This window comes from Rhinolophus hipposideros, assembly GCF_964194185.1.
Source record: "Rhinolophus hipposideros genome assembly, chromosome: 12".
Classification (NCBI taxonomy): domain Eukaryota; kingdom Metazoa; phylum Chordata; class Mammalia; order Chiroptera; family Rhinolophidae; genus Rhinolophus; species Rhinolophus hipposideros.
In genome coordinates this window covers 66,626,842-66,651,985 of record NC_138058.1, presented here as the reverse complement: position 1 = coordinate 66,651,985, position 25,144 = coordinate 66,626,842, and positions in this window count along the sequence as shown.

Here is a 25,144-nt window from a genome sequence, read left to right as displayed (position 1 = left end):
TAATTCAAGAATCAGCATTCTCAAGAGACCCCGTCACTATTTTTACTGCATGTCTGATTACTTCCTAGCAGAGAAAGTAGATAACATTCAAATTCCTGGATGCTAAAAAACATCAAAAACCTGATCGGGAACAGCTGGGAGTCCGGCAGAGGGCTGAGGCCTGTTGTCACTGGAACAGAGAGGAGAGAGCTGCAATGATGGTGGGAGCTGCCAGACCAGCAAAGAGCAGCACTGAAGGAGACTGGAGTCCGATTTCAGCCTGGCCCCTCCACTCTGCGGGATGAAGGCCCACAGCCTAGCGAAGGGCGAGGGATGAAGGCAAGTAAAGCGCTGAAAGGAACCAGTGCTCTTTGCAGGATCCAGGGGAGGTGTCACAAAGGAGGTGGCTCTTGACTTTTCATCCTCTGAGCACTGGAGGGAGCCAAGAGCATCCTAAGCAGGGGAACCGCATGTGCAAAAGTGTGGCGGTCTGAAAAGCTCCAGGGTTTTGGGATCAGAAGTGGGTCAGTCTGGCTGAAGCACAGACTGAGTTTGGAGGAGCAGGGAAAGGAGAAGAGACAGGCAAGCAGGAGGCTGGGGGCCTGAACGTTCTTAAAGCTGGGGGGAAACAGACATCCTGAGAGAAGCCCCTCTCACTCACGGGCTAACTCAGGTAAGTCTCCTATCAAAGCACCTGGCACAGAATGTAACACCTGCCTAAAGAGCAGTTGATGCTCTGGTCCACGTGGCTCAATTGCTAAATACTCAGGTTTGTCTCGTTATACTTCTTACCTGGGACTTCTTTACACACCCATAAGGGGAAATCCAGTCTTTAGCGATGTTTCGTAAAATCCTCTTTCTGCTCATATCTGCTTTCTCTGTACCTCACAGCTCCTCTCAGATCTTTTTTTCAAGCTCTGCAAAAAGTCGTCCCCACCCAGTTCTATCTGCATGACTCTTGTCCTTCACCCCTTCCTGTGTCCCCCCCCCCACGGCCCCGCCCTCTGTTCTGGTCACAGCCACCCAGCACTGGAGCTCACCTACCTTGAGGGAGGGAAGGGGGAGAAACGAAGCAGACAAAGCCATCCTCCTCCTCTGTCGCCAGGTACACTCAGTGTTCCTACTATCCTACCTGTGGGCACAGCACGCCACGCTGTCCTGGCTCGCAGGTAAGGGCCCCTTTCGTTCTTTCATTCATTTATGCAGATTATCAAACATGTACCTAAGCCAGACGTGACGGGGCCTTGGAGCAACAAAAGGGTGGAGAGTGACCAAGACACCACAAATATAAACACAAGTCACATTGTGTGTGTGTGTGTGTGTGTGTGTGTGTGTTTTAACCCGTGTTGTTTTGTTTAAACCTCGTAACAACCTTGTGAGGGCAAAATGCAGTCTCTGTCCTCAAGAAGTTTAAATGGAGTTGGGGGAGATAGGCATGTGCCTAAAGAAGCACAACACGGGCATAAAATAAAGGAATAAAAACATTTTAGAAGTGTCTAAAATCAATGGGGAAAAGGGAGGGAGAGAGGAGTTCTGTTTGATGGGCTCCTGGATTTGTAGGGGAGCTGGCAGTGCACTTGAACCTGGAAGGATAAGGGGGATATTGATAGGGCTGGAGGGCGACTCCACAGAGAAAGAAAGAAGGGCAAAAGCAAAGGTACAAAGGCAGGAGTCAGGAAGAGGCATAGCACGTGGGTACGTAGCTGAGACAGAGGGGGCAGAAGAGTGAGTTTGGGTACAGATCGTAAAGGCTTTGAATTCCAGCTAAGGGGTTGGACTCAGCAAACACCTTCATTTTTCCATTTGACACATTTGCAAGGAGATGTGAAGGTGACCGATTTATTTACTGAACAAGAATTTATGAGCCGATGACATGTTTCTTACTTAGCCTGTGCTTCGTTCCTGGGAGGGAGGCAGGGTCTCTGCCTTTTGGAAGTTTATACTGTAGTGGTGCATGAATAGACTGGACGGTTAGAGAGCTCTGTGGGTCACCAAGTGAGTCTGCCAGGAATTCAGGGGATGCAAGCACAGGAGGGAGAGCTGAGGGGTTACAACAGGGGTGTCCCAAATGCGGGCCAACTGCGGCTCGCAATCCATTGTTAATTGGCCCGCAGCAAATTCCAAAAACATATTTAGTTTACTTAAATAAACCAGGTGAGGCAATGCCTACTTCATCTCGAGTGAGTGGCCCGGCTGTTTGTGTATTTTACCGCATATGGCCCTTGGTGAAAAACGTCGAAAAAAGTTTGGACGTTACAACATGTGAAAGCCAAGGCTGGATGGGGTGGGGAGGGAGCGGAGGAGAGCAGAGTATTCCTAGTGGAACTGGGGAGTAGGGTGAATGAGGGGCCAGGAGATGGTGAGAAGGGAAAGATGGGTCCAACTTTGGAAAGCTCTGGAAAAGCCAGTGCAAAAGTCATCATTTCCAAATTCTGACCAGTCCGTGAGCATTCTGCTGTTCTGGAATGTTGATTTCAGTGCATAACTGTCACTGTAGACTGCTTACCTCACACCGGCTACATCCTAACACTTCCAGTAAGACTGTGAGGTGGCTGGCTCTGTTTGTAGCCGAGAAAACGAGGCGCAGAGAGGTGAAGCAAATTTCCTGGGGTCTGTGGCTAGATAAGGGCTACAGAGCTTCCCCAGCCCCTCAGCTGCAATATCCTCATTCACTTAAAGAACCTGAAAATAGAAAGTGCAGAGTGATAATCACCTGGGAGGAATGATTGCCTAGGAAGCTTCTGAGGACAGGTACTACCTGTGATTAACACTTAATAAGGATACACTGCAGGAATGGGGGGTGGCAGATTTATTCCTACATTTACAGCTGAATTAAGGAAGAGCGAATGCCTCCCCATTTTGATCTGTTTTCTTGTTTGGGGGATGAGCTCTTCAAAAATCCTAGGGGTTTCAATAGGTATATAAAACCAAATAAAATGCTCCAGTCACTTCTGCAGGGTCTCTGGTTCTTGCAAAAGAGGCCCAATCAATCCATCCTACTCTGGTGTTTCCCTGCCCACACCTCACCACAGCAGGTGAGGGTCCAGGAGCTCCCAAGCCAGCTTTTAACCCCCTTAACGAGCTGGGAGGCATCAGGTGGGCCCCTGGGGGGCCGATGGGCCAGGAGGCTCCATCATAAAGGGCTCTAGTTAAGAGGAACAAAAGGTGCTGAGAGAAACGCTAGGGCCTCAGTTTTGTGTGTGTGTTTGGTGTGTGTGTGTTTTAAATACCAGGAGGGAATAGCAGTTTCCATTCCTGAGCCGGAGGCACTTCTTCCAATGCTGAGGACCCCTTAGCAATAGAGAGAGCAGTGCATCACTGCAGAAGCAGGAGCCCAAGGCAGATGCCGTTACCCCCACTTTTGAAACCTCCTGCCCATCCTAGGTGTGCACAGAAGCTTTTTTTTTCTTCTTTATCTCTCTTCCTTCCTTCCTTCCTTCCTTCTTTTCTTTTTTTTATTGTAAGCTGTGGGTAAGTTTCCCTTATCAGGCACCCAGTCGCTGCTGCTTTCAGACCCACCCCCCTCAGGTGTCTGAGCCAGCTGTACCCTAGCAGCTCGAGCTCAGCAACCACCAGGCTCACATGGGCTCACATTTGCGCTGCCAGGGGGGCTGTTGCTGGAAAACAAGTAATCATTCAGGTCCCTTTATTTCTGGGCAAGTGGGCAAGTCCTGCAGACCTGGCCCTGGACTGCAGGGAGGGAAGAGCAGAGCTGATGGGCTACTCAGCAGATGCCATGGGTGCACCTGGGGAGAGGGGGGCAGGTCTGCACTCCTGGGCACAGGCACCGTGTTACTTAACTCTTCTTCTGCCTCCTATTATTACACAGATACACCCCCTCTTCCAGTTTGAGGGGCTCCAGCCAGGACTCAGCTTATTTTCCTTCACATCAGGTAGTGAGTTTTTGGTGGAAGGACAAGATTAGCTCAGTTCCTGTACCTTTAGCAAGATCTGAAACCTTCTTAATTATATTTTAAAATAATACCGAGGATGTGGTGTAAGGCATGTGGAAGGCAAGGAAGGAAAGAAAGAAGTCTCACTTAAAGCCTCTTTCCAATGAACAGAGTGTCATCACAGCGTTTAATGCTTGACAAACACATATATACATTAGAAGCTGTAAGTGCAGACGTCCTCAGAAACCCGTAATGCAGATAAGAATATGATTTGGGGAAAGTGCCATTGACTTCTGGGTGAAAAAGAAGCTTAGCTTGTATCTGAGCTGCCAAGATGCTGGTGCTGCCAGAGATACGTTCTCTCGGGTGGTCTAAGCCAGCACTTCTTCCTATAGATAAATAGAGGGTGAAATGTGCACATTCCAAGGAAATTCTTCTCAAACCATCCTAGTCTTTGGCTAAAGTTCTAGACCCTGTTTTAAACAAACAGGACTCCCTTTGGGAAAATTGCTTCAGTTTTATACAAGGGCCTTAGTTTCTGGATTTTCCGGAAAACAAGTATTTCTTTTATAAAACATATTTCTATATGCTTCTTGTTCAGATCTCTGAATTCTAGATTCTAATATAAAGTCATATCCTTCGAAACTGACATTTATACCAAAAGACTATTGGAGACAGTAGGTATCTATGATGTCTTTTATATAATAATTATATAATTAAAAATTTTACCTGTAGCATCTATTGGAATTTCTCAGGGAAGAGAGATGTACTGAGTGTTAGATCACTCAGTAGGCCTGATAAGTCAGCTTCCTGTCTTTGTGTGGAACCAAATCTAGTTATAGTGAAATATGGCTGAAGTGGCTTTTCCAAGTCTGTTAGCCAGGAATGCACTTTCTTGCACACAGGAGGTCTGATATGGGCTCCACACCACATATTACTACACTGCAGCGAAAATACAGCTGCAGGAATTAGAAGGCATTTATTGGCGAGGTTGGCCGGCATCATAAACACTATCCTGGCAGGCTAACAATTCCAGTGAAATGCATTTGGTCTTACCACATTAAACTAGAGGCTGCCAGTCTAATGCTGCTCTGTAGTATAGACTCATTAACTTGGATAATATTAGCTAAATAGAGCAAGGTCAAGAGACCAAATAAAACCCCAAGAGATTAAAGAATTCAACTTTTAGGTCTAATGACTCTTTTTTTTTTTAGATTTTATTGGGGAAGGGGAACAGGACTTTATTGGGGAACAGTGTGTACTTCCAGGACTTTTTTCCAAGTCAAGTTGTCCTTTCAATCTTAGTTGTGGAGGGCGTAGCTCCAGGTCCAGTTGCCATTTTCTAGTTGCAGGGGGCAGAGCCCACCATCCCTTGCGGGAGTCGAACCGGCAACCTTGTGGTGGAGAGCCCACTGGCCCATGTGGGAATCGAACCGGCAGCCTTCGGAGTTAGGAGCATGGAGCTCTAACCGCCTGAGCCACCGGGCCGGCCTGGTTTAATGATTCTTAAATTTTGGGAGATGATAGTCATAGTGTTGTATAAAGGTTATATAGTTTAATATGCAAATAATTATAGAGGCACTCCCCAAATATGGGGAGTTATAGATAGAAGATTTCATGTCCTAAGCATAAGCCTATCATGAAATATTTGAAGTAAAGAAAGTTATGTTAAAATAAAATGACAGTTCAACGTCTATCTCATGGCTTGTAATGACAATGGCTTTTTAGGCTGGGTCACTCAGTAAAGAAAGGGCTACAGCTCTTCTGAATTAAGATGCTGATTCATTCCAGTTTCCCCCTTTTCCAATTATCCATAACTAGAAAATCTGACTTTTTAAATTAAGTTGCATTCACTTGGTCTTCGGTGTGTTCACTGGAATTTTTGAGCTAGTCTATTTAAGCAAGCATGAAAACAGTCGTGGCTGAAAAAGTTACTCACACCTTCTGATACTGTACTTTCTTCCTTCAGGAAGGTAAACACATGTACTTCAAATCTCTTCAGGTGGAAAGGAAAGTTTATGGCGGTTACATCCATGGGGTGGAAGATAGTTTCATGGGAATCTTCAGCATTTACACAGCATATATACATATATATATATATCTCTATATATATAGAGAGAGAGATAGAGAGAGAGAGAGAGAGAGAGAGAGGGGTGGGAAAAAAGATATTATAATAAGATGACTGCTAGAGGGCATTACTTAACATTTATAACTAAAGTCTAGATTTCAATCCAAAGAGAACAACAGCCTTAAATATTTCTCACTGTCTGAAGTTCTCACAAAACAGACAAACCTCACCATCCAGACACTGGATCATTTGCACACGACAGGAACAGAATATCAATATCTTAGTCCTTCTGGAGAAGTGAACTTGAAGGGTCCATTAATGCTGAATTTAAAAATTTGCTTATCATAAATATTGATAAGATAAGTAAATAAAAATGCTGTTAAAATAGTAAAGAAAAGTGAAAGCTATTGAGAGTAGGGTGAATAGTTTACTCCCTGGTAGATAAAATATTGACTTCTGAGCCTCCTAACAGCCAAGGCAGGAAAAGAAATAGTATATGGGATCAATGTCTGAAAACAAAATGTACAAAAGAAAATGTTCATGGCCTTAAGTGCTAAAAATGCATTGGTATTATTAGGGCCAGTCCATTTTATTGCTCAATCTTCAAAAATCGTTTCCTAGAAGATGAAAAGATACGATGGCTTTACTTTCAATATCAGCCAAAGACATGATGTAATTTGCTCTCAGGGAGAACTATCACCCTAGGAAATGAGTTCAGTTGGCCAAATTTCTAATTTCTAGGAAGAAACATCTTTATTTGGTTGAATGTGTAAAATTGATCGAAAAAGAAAAAAAAAAGAAAAACTCTGGAAGCTGTCCCAACTGCCGTCATTGGATGACACCATTTCCAGGGGTAGGAGGATGGTCTAGTGTAGCAGGTCTGGTATCTCAAAGATAATAGAGCTTTGATTCCTGGGCTTAACACTCATCAGCTGTGTGACTGTGGGAAAGTTACTTAACTCTTCTGAAGTTCTTTATCTGTGAAGTAGGAATTTCTTGGGGCACAAGGTTCTTATGCAAAAAGCACCTGGCAAATTATGGACACACACTCAGGAAGCATATTAGAAACTCCCTTTTCTCCTTCTACTTCCAACTCCTATCTGGAAGAATAAAACTTCCCTAAATGTGTGTGTTGGGGCGGGGGCAGGGAGGAAGGGCTGTGGAGAACAGAGCGTAAATTGTAATTCTCAGTATTTCAGCAATTCCTTCACCGTTTGGGCAATATTTTTTTATATTAAAAAATGCCCAAGAGTAGCAAAATTAAATTGTCTAGGGCAGTTAAGTGAAAAAAGAAGTATACAGATCTGTATACTTTCTGTGCTCATGGAAATCCTACTGGAAGTAAATACAACAATAGTAACGTGATGATTTCTGCTTGCAGGATTAGGAGGTATTTAAAATTTCGCTTGCCATCTTGTGCTGATGCAATGGTAAGAGCCGGCCACAGGGAGGAGCCTGTGCCCCTCTAATGGATTTAGGAAGCGCCGCGGAGCGGCTGGTGAACAACTTGAATGCTGAGTGCATGGTGACCTTGGGCCATTCCTAGTCCCTGGAAAGGCCCCTACTGAAATAAAACCTGCTCTGAGCCCTCCTTTATAACATTAGTGACCCCATTTCAGGTATGTGTGTGTGTTGGGGTGGAGGGAAGCGAAGTGCCAAAATGAGGCTGAGATTGAGAAAGACATTGTCGAGTCTGAACACCGGGAGACCAGGTCTCCCCACTCTTTACTGAGTTGAGCGGGGCTTTTCCTGTGACCACTGTGGATCCCTAGCAACCAGAGTGGAAGGGGAAGTCTCATGGCAGAGACCAGTGCCCACCACACGCTCAGAAGCCGGAGGCTCCAGAACATTCAGGTAGGAGACTATGAGGTGAGAGTGGGCACCTGCCTGAGCAGATGTCTTGGTGACCTGGGCAAGCACGCAGAGCACTGGGGAGGGAGGGAATGGGGGGGAGGGGGGATAGGGGGAAGACGCTGTTTCTATTTCCACCCTTTGGCTCAGCGAGAATGAGGAGTTTTCCCCTGCACCTGCTGGATGGATACCACTTAGGGAGGGCCCTGAGGCATGCAAGTTCACCCTCAGAGAGCCCTCTGTCAGGGAGGGGCCGAATTGCAAAAGGAAGTGGGAGATGCAAAGGGAAGAGGTGGCAGTCTGGACTGGGCCCTCCCATCTTAGTGGAATGGCAGGAGGGCCCTGTCAGGCCCTCTGAGGTGCGCACACCTCTGATCCCTACCAATAAACGAACCCACAGCAGCCACTTGTCACACAAAAGCACTGATGGCCAGTTGGTGGCAAAGAGTCATGTCAGAGGACCAATTCAGTACTAGCCAATTCAGTAAAACCGAAGAAAGAAAAGGAAACCCCGAATAACACACCCACATCACAAAATGCTTGGGTTTTTCTTCCCCTCTTTCTCTCCTCTCTGCCCCAAATACTGGAGGTCTTGATCCCATAGAAGGAAAGGAGTACATTGGGAAATGTTTTTTCCCCTCTCTTTCACCCCTCTCCACTCCAAGGTGTCCCCGACTCCAGCTCCCTTCAGCCGTAAGACCAACCAGGAATTGAGGGGAAGTGAAAACTGTGCATTGGCTATCAGACTACTGGCTGTATGAAATTTTATTTCAAACTATACTGGATTTTTAACCAAAACTACCCGACGAGGTGTGGCATTCTGCCCGGGGTCACTGAGAGCCAAAAAGAGGCATTTGAAAGGACATAGTTGAAATCGGTGATTGGGAAATGAATCCTTTTCAGGTTTATTTTCAAGTTATGGCTGATCACAATTTTCTCTTTTTTGGCAATAAGCAGTGTTGGTCAATGCTCTTCCCCCCAGGCCCATCGCTGAGGAGAGGGGGAGGGGAGGGCTCTGGGGTAAAATGCAGTGATTTGGGAGGCACTGTCCATCTTCTCTTAATGTTCCCGCTCTTCCTCGTCCCTCCTCGGGTCTAAGCACTTTTATCCCCAACCCCTGAGCAGCATTACTCTGGGCTTTGAGGAATCCAAAGACGCAGTTCTTCTGTTAGTTCCAGAAGAAAAGGGATTGCGAATCAGGGGCAGAAGGCTTCCACCTGGCTAGAGCAGGAGTCAGAAAGCTTCTGTAAAAGCTGGCTGGGAAATCCTGTATGCTGCGGTGGGCCACACAGTCTGTGTTGCAAATATTCAACTTCGCCTTTAGTAGTTTGAAAGCAGACATAGATAATACACAGATGAAAGGGTGGGTTCCAACTGGAGCTTGACTTACGGACAGTAACACTTGAATTTCATATGATTTTCATGTGCTGTGGAATGTCGTTCTTGGTTTGATTTTTTTTCCAACCATTCTTAGCTTGAGGTTGTGGCTTACAGACCCCCTGCCCTAGATCATCCCCTTTAGGATTATGTTGGTCAATAAATATAGCCCTAGGTGCTCCCTGCAAGCAGTTTTTCTGCAAAACCACCCAGGTGGGAAAGCAAAATGCAGAGGATGTGACAGTTCCTCACAGACTCTTCCGCCAAACCTTCTGGGCTCCAGCACAGGGAGTCTACCCCGACTCCCCCCTGGCGTTTTGGCTCAGCTTTAGCCCTTTTCTCCTCTCTCTCGGTTGTGAAATTCCTGGGGGACAGTGGCTGTCAGCATCCATGATGACTAACTCAGAGTCCTGCAGAGTGTGTGTGTGTGTGTGTGTGTGTGTGTGTGTGAGAGAGAGAGAGAGAGAGAGAGAGAGACAGAGAGAGAGAGAGAGAGAGACAGAGAGAGAGAGACAGAGACAGAGAGGGAGAGAGAGAGACAGAGAGAGAGAGACAGAGAGAGAGAGAGAAAGAGAGAGAGAGAGAGGGAGAGAGAGAGGGAGAGAGAGACAGAGAGGGAGAGAGAGAGACAGAGAGAGAGAGACAGAGAGAGAGAGAGAGAGAGAGATTCATGGAGGAGGCATCGCAAGTGGGAGAGAGGCGAGAGTCTCTTAGAATCACCTCACACACGGGACAACACGAGTACCAAGAGCAAAGCGACTAACCCAGTACAGCACAGCCCAGAGGCCGGGCGAGGACTAGGAAACAGTTACATGAACTTGCATGCTTTTGAGAGCATGCTGTGGCTTGATGCCCTACTAGGTGTGCGGGGAAGACAGACTGGTTTTCTGAGGATCCTCTGCTCGGCATTAACACAGAATAGTGCTATTTCTTTACAATCACTGTCCCCAAATGGAATATAGTCACCTCCACCTTCCCACATCCTGGGTAGCTTTCATAGGCTCTAGTTATTTTCTTTTATTAAAACTAGCCCTGTCCAGTTTATGATGCCTTTCTCATGTGATTCAGAATTGTTCCCCTTGTGCATTTTAGGCCATCCCCATGCTCAAAGGGCTTGGAGTGGGGAGTGGGGCCTGGTCTTCATTCTTTCCCCTCCTCTTTCTCTTCCCTCTGCTTCTCCTGCCTTGTCTAGTCTTTCATCCAGTGGAGTATTAGGGGCAGAGAGGTGGAGGGGGCAGTGGTCTGCTGGTGTTTAACGACCAGCTCTCTGGAAAAGAGGCCCTGATTGGTAGAGCTGGGGGTCGATGTCCTTCCATGACTGATTTCAAGCTACCACTGGTGTCACTGGATATGGAGTTGGGAAGAGTTGTGCAGTAGCACGGTGTCCCAGGCTGATGTCAGCCGGAGAGAGCATCCCCCTGGATGAAGGATAAAGGGCTCGTCTCTACGTAAGTGGGCACAGATATAGTCCTCTCTTTGCTGCCTGCCACCTCTGCTGTGGCTGACACCAGTGGGCTCTGCTGTCCTCTGGAGGCAGAATTTCTCAGTGAGCCCCCAGGACCCCCACTGCTTAGTCCCTGCGTAAGGGGGGCCAAATCTCCCCCTCTTCCTCAGCTCAGGCTGCCAGTGCCCTGCCCAGGTGGGCAGCCCTCTCCTGTGGGTACCTGCAGGATGGCCCGAGCTGAGCTCCATTCCATCGTGGGAAGCCACGCGTCCCTGACACAAGTCACAGGAATAGGTAGATGAATGCCTGTCTCCCCACTGCCAACTCTTTCAGTGAACTGGTTTTTCACTCTCACAGCACTTCTAACACCAAATACAGCGATGTAAAATACCTAATACTTGATAATGATAATGAACGGCTGTGCTACTGGTTTATGAATTCACTATACTGTACCTTTTATTGTTGTTTTAGAGTGTGTTCTTTCCACTTATAAAAAGTTTGCTTTAAAATAGCATGCTGTGTTACGCGGGCAGCAGTCTCCTACATCTAGCGTTTCCCGTGTCTGCATTATTTTCTCTTGTGCTAGATTTAATCTTGTGTTGTTTTGTACAGTAGCATGGCGTACAGCCTTTACCATATAGCCTAATTGTATGTGTCATATATTTCTTAGTTAATTTTTTTTAGTATAACTATGTCCCATGCAATACTTGGATAATCTTCTAAAAGAAACACTTTGTCAGAGAGCAATGATTTAAGGAAGCATATTTCAAAAATCAATGGCATTATATGAGTCTTAAAATTTATATGCATCCCCATTTATATTAGAACACAAAACAAATCTGAAAAATTAAAATATGTGTGAGTTTTTGGACATGTGGTTTAACAGAGAAACACACTAAAAAATGCCTCCAGGTTTGGCATACCCTGATTTGTTTGGTTATGGGTCAGTGGTTTTCAGGGTTAGAATTAAGATGTGAGTATTACTAGATGAGTTAATGGTTTTGGAAGAAAAGGAAGGAACAACCTTAACTTTTTTAAGGATAATGATGATTTTTTTTCCCATTTTGGTCTTTTCCAGAGTGCTAGCCCTGTTCTAGCAGCTAGTTGAGAGAATACTTGGAAATATGAACTGTTTGGTTTGCCCTTGCACATTTCATTTTATACAGAAGGAGTTGGAGACCTATTCAAAATTGTCCTATGAGTGCCAGCCTGCCCCAAGGAGACAGGCCTGGCACTTTCTGACAGTGCAAATTTTCCAGCATCTCTGAGAAGGAAGTGGCAGGCAGTTTGCCCACTGGGAGCGAGCCCTGATCAGGAAAGCTTTCTTCCAACAGCAAATGAACTGGGCTTACCTACCAAGAGAACTAAATAAACTGGGGATGTATGTTCAGAGGATCATTTGGACAGTTCGAAAGAGTAACTTGAAATACAGGTTTCTCATCAGCAAACAGGCTGCCTGGTTACCTGCAGGATGGAGAGGGGTGGATGGCGACATCAGCCTTTATGTTTCCTCAGGTGCTGGGTGAACTGACTCCTGTGGGATGCAGTCTGAACTTGAATGGAATGGTTATCCTATTATTTCCTGATACCTGAGTCAAAGGCTTGGGGGGGTTGGTGTCCATTAGCTGGAGTATGTGACTGTCTTATGTTATTGGAAGGAACGAAAATGGGAAGGCAGGAGCAGCTGGAAGGGGCTGAGGACCTCTATCTGTGCTCTTGTCCTGGCCCCAGAAATGTTAGGGATAGAACTAAATCTATGGGTTACTTTACAAACCAGTTTGTGTTAAGCATAACCAGTCTTTGGAGTATATATTGGATCTGGCCCATTGGCCTAACTTGCCATTTGTGTATATTTTCCATGGACCGTGAGCTTTTCATGGGCAGGTTTCCTGTATGGTTAATGTGTAGTGAGATACTAATTTAAAATATGAATCAAAGTACTTCCCCCTTCCATATTCTGTTGTAGGCAATCTTCCTCCTATTTAGTCAGAGGCAAGGATTAGGACTGTTAATATAGAGATGCAAAGAGAAAGAATTCCATTGTTGACTTGCAAAGATAGTCTCTGGAAGCCCATTGCAATGACTTGAGAGGAAGGAATCAAGTACTGTAGCTCAGGAGCCAAGGTTCTGGCGTAAACATCACATGGGAAGAGGAACCAACGAAGAACTAGTTTTCCTACAGTTGATAGAACAGGCGATGAGATCGTGGGAAGACCTTTGGAGTTTAGATTTGAGAGAGGTGGTGGAGGCCCTTAGAAAGGGGGAGGATGGAAATCCCAGGGGTCCCAGTTCAAAGGATACCAGTATCCATTTTTGCAAATTATATATAGGTATCTGCTCCCAGGGTGGCATTCGCACCAAACAGCGGTGGCCACTGAGTGAGCTGTGTGGGAATGTGGGCCTAAGTATACTTTACGGGGTGTCTCACACCCCATACAGGGCAGGGAAAGGGACTGAAAGGTCCTGAAGACTGCAGAGGTGCTGCAGAAGTGCTGTAAGTAGGGTGATGGCCCAAAGCACTAGGGTCAAGTCCATTAAATAAGCACTTGAGAGTGAATTAAATAAGCAACTGAGGGCCCCACAAAAACATAGATGTTGGTGATGACTGATGGTGTAGGATGAATATCAAACTTTGGCAGCCCATCCCAGCCGAGGCCCACTGCAGAGACTTTACTCCACTTACCCCCACTGTGGGGGCCATACACAGCCCTCCACAGACCATAGGTATCTCAGAGATAGGGGAAGGAAGGGGGCAGGCAAAGAGCCTAAATTTACAGAATTGAACACCAGGAATCACCAGATTTACCTGGAATTACCAGGATCATTTTTTTTCTTCTATACAGAAGTGGGTTCTCAAGAGCTAAGTCAGGGATAAAGAAATAAAGAAAAGAAAATCTTTACACCTGTGAATCTGAGGCCTTGAAATTCACATTCAATAAGCCCAGTTCTTTGCACTGAGCCTGCTATCGTGGTAATGCTCAGACAACCTTTGTTGATTGTTGACTGGGGGCATGAATGAGTGCAAGCTAGCTCCTCTGACTGTCAGGGAGCCGCACTGCCAGCCCTCTAACCTAATGGGCCTGCCTGTCATCATTTGGCAGAACTTCCAGGCTCTGCCTGGGCATGGTTTACATATAAAGAGAATGTGGTTCAACCAGCCACTCACAACCTACTACGTTGTGGTAGTACGTTGTAGGTAGTTCTGTGGTAGAACAGAAGGGTGTGATTTGAAGCTTCTGTGGGATTTATGGTGAGGCTCCTCATTATCCAGCTAGGAATTTATTTTGTTTATGAGAAATTCCTCTTTATACACAGAAAAGGACGATGGGTACTAAGGGCCAGAAAGAAAGTGGAATATAATTCACACTTATTATTACTCCCTTTGTGCTTGAAGCACTAAAGCTTCAAGACAAAATTTTAAGTTAGTATTATTATCACACCCATTTGACAATGATTAAATGGTAGCTGTGGTTAGTACAGTTGGGACTCAATAAAGCTTCGAATGTGGGGCCAATGAATTAAGGAATGGAAATTGCGTCCCATGCTTAAGGCTATACAGGTGGTAAGTGGTGAAGCCTGAAAACAACTCTGATACCTCTATGTTCCATTATGCTGTGATGTGCGTTCTAGGGTTTTAATTAGTTTGTTGGTGATCATTTACTGAAACCCTCTTTTTTCCATAGTCTTGGATCTTTTGGTCATCATTATTTTGACTCTCCAAAGCACCTGGATATATGCATCCTTCCCCAAAGCAGGAGAAAAAGGGAGATGTGTAAAGACTTAGACTTTAAGGTGGACAAGATGGAAGTTGAGGGACCACAGCTTCTGGGGCCTCTATTTTCTCAGTAAGTAGGTGGCCAGAATATCTGCTAACGACACCTGGGGATTTGGCTGGGGTGGAGACCCTCCAGGGGCTGGGAATGGAGAAGAACTGAACAGGGTTCTTAGGGAAATGTTGACAAAATCAGAGTTAAATAAAAGATTTGCTGAGCACCAGAGGGGATCTCTGAATAATTCGAGAGGAGACTTCCTAAGCTCTCTAGTTTGAGGGTTCAAGTTATTATTCCTAAACTATGGATGAGAAAAGGGAGAATTTCCCAATGATCTACAGGTAGTAAGTGACATCTTAGATCTATATCAACTGTAACTCTCCACCCATTTTTATGGAGTTGGTTCTCAATATTTATTTCTCGGTGGATTATCTGATAGAGTGCTCGCTTCTCGGGAGCGAGGACTAAGTTTCTTCATCTTTGTGTTTTCCAAAGTCCTTTGCATGAGGTGCAGCCCTGAGCAGGCTCTCAAAGGACTGAGATCAGAGCCAGAGGTGGAGCTTCAGGAGACATCAAAATACAGAAGCAGGGTTTGCGTCAATCGGTAAGCTCAGCTGGAGGAGCAGCTCTGGAGGGAGAAGGCCAGAGGCTCAGGTGGGAGCTTAATTGACAGTCTCGTGAAGTATCCTCCATGAAGCTGAGGCCTCATGATGTCTAAATTACCCCTGACTCCTCAGCAGTCTCCTTCTGTCCCTGCCCCGTGAATGGGAGGGGATCCTCCTCTTCCTGTTTCTTCCCTAGTGCACTTCTATGGTCAAGGAGTGACTTACCAAGCTTTCTTGCTCTTATTCTTTATGACTCACTTCTAGAGTAGTATACACTTCTAGAGTAGTATACAAGGTTATTCAAGATTATTGAAAATAATAATAACGCATAATAGCTTAGTGCTCTGGGGAAGGAGAAATCTGGGGCCTTTATAATCACAGGAAAGCCCCAGAGCGTGCCAGGGGGTATGGATCCGAGGGTACTTGTGTGTGCTGCCTATGCGTGTGTCGTGCAGGGAGTCACGCGGGGCCTCTTCTGGGGTCTCTGCTCCAGCTCCCCACATAAGAACGCAGGATATGGCTAGGCCAAAAAGGAACACCCACGGAGCTATAGGTAGGGGAGTCATATCACTATAGTCTCGCTAGAGGCTGGGTTGGAGACACTGGAAGCAGGAGCCACACCGTTCGCAACCCTCACTGCGCAGCCTGCAGGCTCAGCCACCATCTTCTTGCTAGCCCCCATTTGCTTCTAGCGTAGCCATGGTAGTTATATTAGTGGCCAATGGCTCACTTGGCCACTAGCCAAGTGAGTGGTTAGCTGACGGCCAACTAGCCACAGCTGATGGCCATCCAATCACAGTTGATGGCCATTTACTACCTGAGCCAGCACCTTTCCACGTGAGGCCGAGAGCCTGGAAAACACTCCTGGCTCTGTCCCCACACGTAGCTTCCTGAGTGTATGTGCACAAACCATGCAAGTGTGTGACATGAGTCCATGCATGTGAATGAGGGTGCCTGTGAGGCCAAGTCCTAGAACTCCACATGCTAGTTCAGGAAAAAAAGGTAGAATTTTCCAGACCTTTCAGTCATAAACTGAAGCTGAGCTCAAGCATTGATGTGGGTCTCTTTGGGGTAGTTGTGAAAATACCTGCGATGCACTGCTACACCACCTTATACCTGCACATTTCAGAAGCTAAAAGAAAATTCTCGAAAAGTCTTAGAAAAACCTCCTGAGATCCTTAGGAGCTCAATAAAATCGTGACTCTGCATAATATTTATTAGTATTAATATTCGTTGTATCAGTTCAGATTGGGATCAGTTGCATGAACACACATATAGACACACAAATAAATTGTGTGTTTTTCTCGCAGGTGAGAGAGGTGCCCTGACTGACAGTGTGCAGATTTGATGAAAAGCCCAGGTCTCATTTACTCCCACTCCACGTCCCTACTGTGTAGTGCTGCTTCTCATGGCCCCAAATGGCTGTTGGGGCTCCAGTCATGTCATTCTCGTTCTAGGCAGGCGTTGGAGGAAGGTAGGAAAAAGGACATAGCTCCTCTTTTAAAAAAATTTTTTTATAAGTCTAAAATTTTCTATTATGGGTGACATGCATTATTACATTGGTTTCAGGTGTGCGACATAGTGATTAGACATTTGTATAACTTTTGAAGACATCCCTCCGATAAATCTAGTTCTCATCTGATACCGTGCATAGTCATTACAATATTATTGACTATATTCTCTGTGCTGTACTTTACGTCCCCATGACTATTTTGTAACTACCAATTTGTGCTTCTTCTTTTTTTTTAAGATTTTTATTGGGGAAGGGGAACAGGAGTTCATTGGGAAACAGTGTGCACCTCCAGGACTTTGTTTTTTTCTAAGTCAAGTTGTCCCTTCAATCCCAGCCGTGGAGGCCACTGCCCAGCTTCAAGTTGCCATCCCCTCTGTCCCGGCAGTGGAGGGCACAGCTCAGCTCCAGATCCAGTTGCTGTTGCTATTGCTAGCTGCAGGGGGTGCTGCCCACCATCCCCCTCGGGACTCGAAGAATTGAACTGGCAACCTTGTGGTTCAGAGCCCACTGGCTCATGTGGGAATCGAACCAGCAGCCCTTGGAGTTAGGAGCATGGAGCTCCAATCGCCTGAGCCACCGAGCCGGCCCCAATTTGTGCTTCTTAATCCCTTCCGCTTTTTCACCCATCCTCCCAACCCCCCCCCCCCCCATCTAGCAACCCTCGAAATGTTTTCTGTATCTATGAGTTTGTATCTGTTTTGTTTGTTCTTACCTCCTCTTTTAATTTTTTATTATTTTATTTTTAAAGATTTGTATTAAAGTATAGCTAGCATACACCATTATATTAGTTTCAGGCATACACCATAGTGATGCAACATTTATGTACTGAAAGAAGTGATCACCGTAAGTCTGGGCGGATCACTGCATCGATTATGTACATGCCTAGCCACTGCGCTGTACTTCCGAAACTAATATAAAATTTGAAAAACAAGCAAACATGCCTCCTCTTTTCAAATAAACTCTCTGAGAACACTTGGGCTCACACAGGGCTCTAAAAGTTGGTGCGGCCACACTAGCTGCAAGAGAAGCTAGGAAATTTAGTGTGTTTAGTTGGGCACATGGCTGCCCTGTAAACACTGGTGTTTTGTTTCTAACATAGAAGGGAAGAATGGAAATTGAGTGACAAGTGGCAGTCCCTGTCACATTCTACAGTGCTCTTATCTCCCACCTCTCTAATCTTGCTCTTCTCTCTTCACTCTCTGCCTGGTGGATGAGGCAGGTGGTATCATTTCATTGAATTGTGACCTTTTCGGGGAGGAACTCTGAGATCAGTCTTTTTGATTCTGTCTCCTGAAGCCCCTTTTTTAGCTTGATATCTGGGATGTTAGTAAGTTCAAAATTCCCATTTTATAGGTGGGAAAACTGAGCCAAAGGGAGACAAGGTGATTTACGATGCCATTTCAATTATGAATGGCAACATTTCTTGTGATACTAAGAAAAAGAGAAATCATTTCTCTATGTGCTTTTTCCCTTTGGCGAGGAAACCATGAGGTCAGTCAGCATGAGGTAGTTCTTTCCAGTAGCAGGTAACAAGGTTCTCGGTTCATTCCCACCCCAGGTTCCAGCAGTGCCTCACCTGGTGAGACCAACATCCTGCCCACGGCTAAGTTCTCCTCTGTTTTTCACTTTGTTGGCATGAAATTCTACCAGCCCAAGCACGATGCCAGATGCTTTACCTATAGCATTCCCTTTAATTTTACAACTCTTTGAGATAAGTATTGTTCTGATTACCTTCTATTTACCCCACTGGTGAAGGAGGGATCCCTTGCCCTAAATAGTATGAGATGCCTGAACACGTGACACCTGACACCGGGAAGATGAGACTCACAGGGTTGCACTCAGGACTGGAATGACCCAACAGGGGCTGCGGGACGCAGGCTTTGTCGTGACAAGAGGCTGAGTGATGCTTGGTTCCTGCAGGAGGATGTGAGTGTCTTATTTGAACCGTTTTGTGGGATGAGAGGTTGAGAACCAGGTGGGGCACAGCTGCTCCAGCTGGTAGGTGAACTAGCCAGGTAGACAGACTTTCTTACGTGGGAGGGTGGCATATGTGGCCAGAGCAGAAAACTCCTACTTAAGCCTTGGGGCCCTGTGAGGCTCAGTTGTCAAGGTAGTACATGATATCTCATAATAATTTGGGGGCATAATCCAGTCTAATTATCCCCATTTTACACGGGAGGAACTGAGATACAGGCAGGGCCAATGTGACACAGCTAGTTTGATGCTGAGTTTCCTCTACATGGCTCTGTCACCTCCTTATCTTATTTGAACCCCACTCCCACCCTGTGTGGGAGCATCTAGCCAATGAGGAGACTAGAGGTCAGAGTGAGATGAAAGGCTCCAAGTCACACAGCCAGAGGGACGGAGCGAAGTTCAGACTCAGTGTTGTGACCAAGGCTGGTTACTTGCTGGCACAGCTGCCTGCAGAGTGAGCTCTGCTATTAGGAGAGTGGTCACCACCTGCTGGCTCCTGCCTGTCTGTGCGGGTGGGGTGGGCCATGACCTTGGTGATACCGATGACCTTGCGGACATCGGCAGGGTTTCCATAGCTCTGAGAATTCCTTCAAGACAGCGGAAGGGACTGGATTGAACGCTTTAGGTAGATGTGTTTGTTTTTGTTGTTATTACTCTGGAGAAATAAGGACTGGGACAATCAAATTAAATAGATACATATCCTTCAAAATACGGCATTCAAAATATTTAACAACTGCTGGAAAGACTGTCAGTTCTAGCTCCGCCAAGCATTAACCTTTTAGTTGCTGGATGTTGGGAAGTCCTGGAGAGTCCTGAAGAAGGAGCTGGGGCAACGGGAAAGATACTCAGGAGCAGGGCTATTTACCAACAAGTACAGAAGAATTTCAGTATTTCTCTATCGGCCCTGTTCATAGCCAACCAGCAATCCTGCTGTTGGGTATATATACCCTCTTCAAGTCTTCCCAGCTCCATGAGGTAGCACATATGAGGGTGTCCGTCCCAGTGTTGTGTGTGGCGGAGGGAAATTTGGGGCGTTCTGGGTGCCCATCCCTGGGGAGTGAACGACACTGGCAGTGATGAAGAGGAAGAGAGCAGGTGAGAACAAAGCAACAGGCATGGGGCTGAAAACAGCCCCACTGTGTGGAGTGAAAGGCACAAGAAGATTGACATAAAGGACAAATGACCATTTGTGTAAATTAAAAATATACACCTTCCAAACAACCATACACATTTTACAAGGACACATGGAAACAAAAGGCTATCAATAGGCATATTAGAATGGCTGCTAATGGAGGGTGGGGCAGTAAGGCAAGTGTGAAATGGGAAATAAAGGCAGAAATACACAATAAAAACAGGAGACAGGCCTTGTATGTGCTAATCATGATAATTTGCCATAACTGAAGAGAATGAGTAATTTAGCCCTCTGCAACCAAGGGGAAAAAAAGAAAAGGAAAGAAAGACGAGTAAGTCAGTGCAGCTGACCAACGCTTAGAGGTAATTGCAGCTGCATGCAAAGAGGAAGAGTGGGGTGCATTCGAGGAAGTGAGCTGCCAGTTATAGCCCGCAGAGAGCAGGGAGGGCACCGACTTTCCACCTTGCCTCTCTTTTGGCTCCTTCTCACCACCGTATCCTGCTATGCTAGAATTTCCTTATTTTTGTGGTAAAAGGTTGTGATTTTTTTTAAAAGAAATTTTAATAAAAGATGTCTTCTGTCCTAGAGACTGAACAGGCCACTTCCATCAACATCGCCTTGGAAAGAACTCTGTTGCATGCTCTCCCCTAATGGCATGGGAGGCTTGGACATGTACCTAGTAGGATGGGCAGCCATGTACCTGGTAGGATGGCCAACTGTTCTGGCTTTCGCTGGACTGAGGAGGTTCCTGGGACACTGGACTTCCAGTTTTTTAACTGGGACTTCCCTGGAAAATCGGAAGAGTTGGTTACCCTACGCCTATTACTGAGGAAGCAGAAGAAAAAAGATCATGGGGTGCCTAGTGGTCTCTGCGGTAGAGATACTCTTCATTCTTCTGGATGGAATGAAGACTAGACCTAAGATCCAGCACAGAAATGAGGGATTATTAAAATACATTCAAAAGTCCCCTAGAAGAAAAATCATGAGGTTGACACATCTGATCTTTGGTGCTTGAGTTTGCTTTTCTGCACCCTCCATGCAGTCTGAAGGCCTTAGTTCATCCACATATTCACCCAGTGTCCATCCTCTCATCCATCCATCCATCCATCCATCCATCCATCCATCCATCCATCCACTCATCCATCCATTCATCCATCCATCCATCCATCCATCCTCTCATCCATCCATCCATCCATCCATCCATCCATCCATCCATCCATCCATCCACCCACCCTTTTATCCTTCAAATCGTCACTGAGCCTCTATTGTGGGCCACTCTTTGAAGCTACTGAGATGAATAACAGCACATAGTACCTGCCCTCAAGGAGCTCATAGTTTAATGCAGGAGACTCAATCGAGGTAGGGACAGTAGTACAGGAGTATAACTGTAACTGGAGGTTTGTATAAAATGTAATGGAACCCAGTAGAAGGAGCAACTAAATAGGATTTGGGTCAGGGGAGGCTTCAGAGAAATGGATGATAATGACATTCGAGGTTAAGCTGACATTCGCCAGTTAGAGAAGGGGGCATTATAGAAACGGTACAGACAGGACCAAAGCTCAAGGAGCACATGACGAGCACAGTGGAAACTTGGATAGAATGTGTTGGGCTGGAATCTGAGAATGGTGTGTGTGTGTGTGTGTGTGTGTGTGTGTGTGTGTGTGTGTGTGAGTCCGGGTTGAGGGAGGATGTGTGGGAATGAGTAAAGCAGAGGGAAAGGTGTGAAGAGTTGGAAATGTAGCTGAAAAAGTAAGTTTAACCAGATATGAGCGCTTTGGAAGTCCATTCCTTCGAGTATTTTTATGTCCTGACTTCCCAGACAGAGCCTTGGCTCTGCTACAGTGTGTTATGAGGATGGACAAGTGGAATGTGGTACGCACTTGCCCAAAGTGTTCTCTGGAACTCGACTTGGGAAATGTTCAAGGGTCCTTGGAGGAGCCTCCAACTACCCGAGGAGAGCATTCCTTTGTGTCTGGAGACAGGCGATATTCTGTACAGGGTTTTCTTTCTTTAATCATTTATAACTGTGTCCTTCTCTGTGTAGAACTGTAAAGCTTTTAGAGCTGGCAAGGACTTTGCAGATATCTAGTCCAAACCCAAACAAAGATCCAGAGATGAGATATCGCTGAGCTGACCAGAGGCAAAGGCAGATGAGAATTCAAGTCTTTGACTTGAAGACCATAAATATTGAAGGTACCTTCAATATAAAAATAATATAACAGGTCATTTACAGTAAGCGTGTAAGTAATTTTGTGAAAGAAGAATGATCATTGTATCAATAATCTGGAATAAAACCATTTTAATAAAACCATTAAAATTAACTAGATTTGGTCTTGAGCTACATCCAAGCAGAGAGATTGATGTGATGGTTTGTTTTCTTTTCACCTGATAGGCGGTCACACAGAGGCTGTTAGGTCCCATCAGAAGCATATGGAGCCTTCAGTAATTCACTTCACAAACATGCAGAGCCTATAAAAGGTCCTGGCAATTCAGTCTTCCAGGAGCTCACTGTCTGGTTGAAGATAAACAGTTAAAATCCAATATGGTAGGTGCTATGAAAGAGGGGAGCAAAGGGTGCTGAGAGAGCGTGGGGAGGAGATGCATGACCCAGGGTAGAAGCCGAGGCTCTCCAGAGGGCAGTGACTGTCAGTAGAATGGTGTTCTCAGGAAAAGGGAGTTTGTCGAGGAAAGAAGGGCTGGATGGTTAGGAAGGGTATTCCAAGCAGAGGGAGCACCACTGTAAGTGCACGGTAATGTGAGAAAGCCTGCCCATGTTTCATGTGCTCAGATTGGCTCAAGGGACATTCAGGCTGCTGGCTAAAGAGTGGCGAGTAAGAGGCACCAACTGAGTAAATATTAACCATTAATCCTAACATGCTCTCACTCTCCACTTTCCTCCCAGAGATGACATGTAGATCTGACCCCATCTAAAAGGCAGTCATACTTCTCTTACCTCCAGCAGTGACACGCAGCTGGTTTGCTGCCAGTTGAATTGTAGTGAGAATGAAAGGTTAAGGACAGGTTTGGGTGGGGAAAGGGAAGGGAGTACACAGACATATGGGTAAGAAAGAAAGGGAGGAAGACCTGATTTAAAAGGGGTAAGTGTCCAGAGCAAGAATAGGAAGGCCTGGGAGACAGACTACACATAAACCACATCTGCTTGAGATGTCCCCACTGAGTCTGGGGGTCCTCCTGAAACCACAGAGGGGTGAGTGCCGCTGTCAGCTGAGAAGGCCCCTTACAGGTTAATGCCTGGCTTGTCTAGATGCTTTCCTATGGACCTGGTTAATGAAGAGGGGACGGGATGTCATAGCATATGGTGTAAAGACATTTTGATGGGATAGGATGCGGGTGTGTGAGAGGAATGGTGCAGTTAGATCAGAGCATGCCCTATGGTGCTGGAGACTGAGGTCAGAGGAAGGGACTCTAGACAGAGTGAGAGCATGGTGTGTGTGTGTGGTCACTTTGCCTACATCAACCTTCATAAACTTTTAAGGAGTCACCTTTTAGGGAACAGACATGCTTTTAATGTCATGCTTTTATGTCTGGTGCATACAATGCTTTCCTGATTCTTATTTCATTTGTTTCACATGAGCACCCTGTGAAAGAGGAACTTTTCTTATAAACCAAGAAACCAGGGCTGAAAGGCTACGTGTCTTTCACGGGGCTCCCTGCCGAGTCCAGCAGGATGCGACCCCCAGTCTGTTTGACTCTTACATCTGTGCCCTTTCTATTAGGTTGGTGCAAACTAATTGCGGCTTAAAAGGTTAAAAATAATTGCAAACGCCGTGATTACTTTTGCACCAACCCAATGCACCTGCACCTGCCCTCACTATGCCCGCAGTGGAGGCCTGTCATTTCTGTCCCCAGCTTTCCCAGATGCCAACTGGGGGCCCTTCCTGACTCCCACTGTGTCTTCAATCAGGGTCACACATGCTGGCCAGATCCCATGAGAAGGACCTGTCTGCCCGTTCTGCACTGCAGATGCCATCTGCAGCGCTTAGAGATACAGAGCGTATTTCATTCTCAAGTAAACAGTACTGGACTTCTGGATGTCCTCAGCGATTTTAAAACGATTCAATAGCTAACTTCTGGGAGAGATCTGAGAGTCCTCTTCTGAGGTGCTGATAAAATGTAAACATTCTTTTAGAATAATCTTAGACCTTATCCTAAGAATGATGAATTGGGTATGAAAATTACCTTCTCCAGCCGCTTGTAAACAGCAGTGTAGACAAGAGCTTTGGATCCTCTTCCACAAGAAAAGGGGCTGGTTTGGAGGCACCAAAGAACCATGGCATTAGGGACAGAGGGCACCCAAACACCTGTTCCCTGGCTACCTGCATCATGACCTTGCCTTCCATGAGCCAAATGAAAATCCTGGAGTCTGGGGATGACTTCTTACGCTTTCACTTCACCTCTGCCATTCTGGCTTGCTACTGCCCTCCTCTCTCCAAACCTCTGTGAAAGGTGCAGTTTCCACCTCCTTTTAGAAACCTATCAGATACTGTAAACATTGTTCCCTTTTCTCTTCCTCCTACCCCTGGTTTTGATCAAACAACACCGGTGAGAAAACCCAGACATCACTGGATACTTCAGTGAGGTCAGAGAAAGTGTCTTTACCTTTTCCATACATCCCTTTGCTCCCACCTCCTCCTGTGTGCCTGACTCAGCACTTGGAACTTAATGACCTGTGGTCTTGCTGGGTGCTCGTCTGAGTCTAGTGGTCAGCAAATGCTGGGTTCCGGGCAATGGGCAGATTGTGTGATGTGGGGCAGGAACCCAGGGAACACTGGGCGCCTGCAGCTTGGAGCAGCTGGCTCTGAGGAATTATTGCAATTCTGCACAACTTAAAAACCTGCAGTTTGGGGGCGGGAGGGGGAGCGCGGGGGTGGGTCCCCGAGCGTCCCATTTCTCCTCCTCAGGCGGTTCACTGAGCCTTTTTCCTCACTGCACAGGGGCCTGCGATGCCTTCTGGACCACACGCCGCCCTCGCTGGGCTCCCTGGTTTGTTGCTCAGTCTCGGCCTTAGGCATCTCCTTCTGACGGTCCCTTCTTCCATTTTTCGGGAAGGGGACCCAACTCAGTACCCCTCTGCTTGGTGCATATGACCACCACCTCTTCTGACCTGGTAAGTCGAGGAATAGAGCGTGGGAAACAATCTTGTTCTGCGTTGTGCCTGAGTCTTAAGGCAGAGGTACTGGTGGTAAACAGGCAGGACGTGGGGCTGTTTTCTCCTTCGCACTTTGTTTTGAAACAAGTTGGGGCCTGGAGACTTCCTAAGAAAATCCTGGCAAATTTGCAGTGTCGCTTGGGCCGTGGCTTTCCAGAGGCGGTTGCCGGAGCGTCTGGGGCCGCAGAGGAGCTGGTCGGCTTCCCGCCGGATTGCGGTGCTCCCAGCCCCTGAGGGCGCGCAGTTGGCAGGCGCGGGGCGCGCTGCAGCTCCCACCCGGACCGAGCGCGCCGTGCCAGGGGTGACTCTGCACTTGGGTCTGGGCTGGGGCGCGCGCCCCGCACACGGCGGGCTCTGTGTCCAGACAT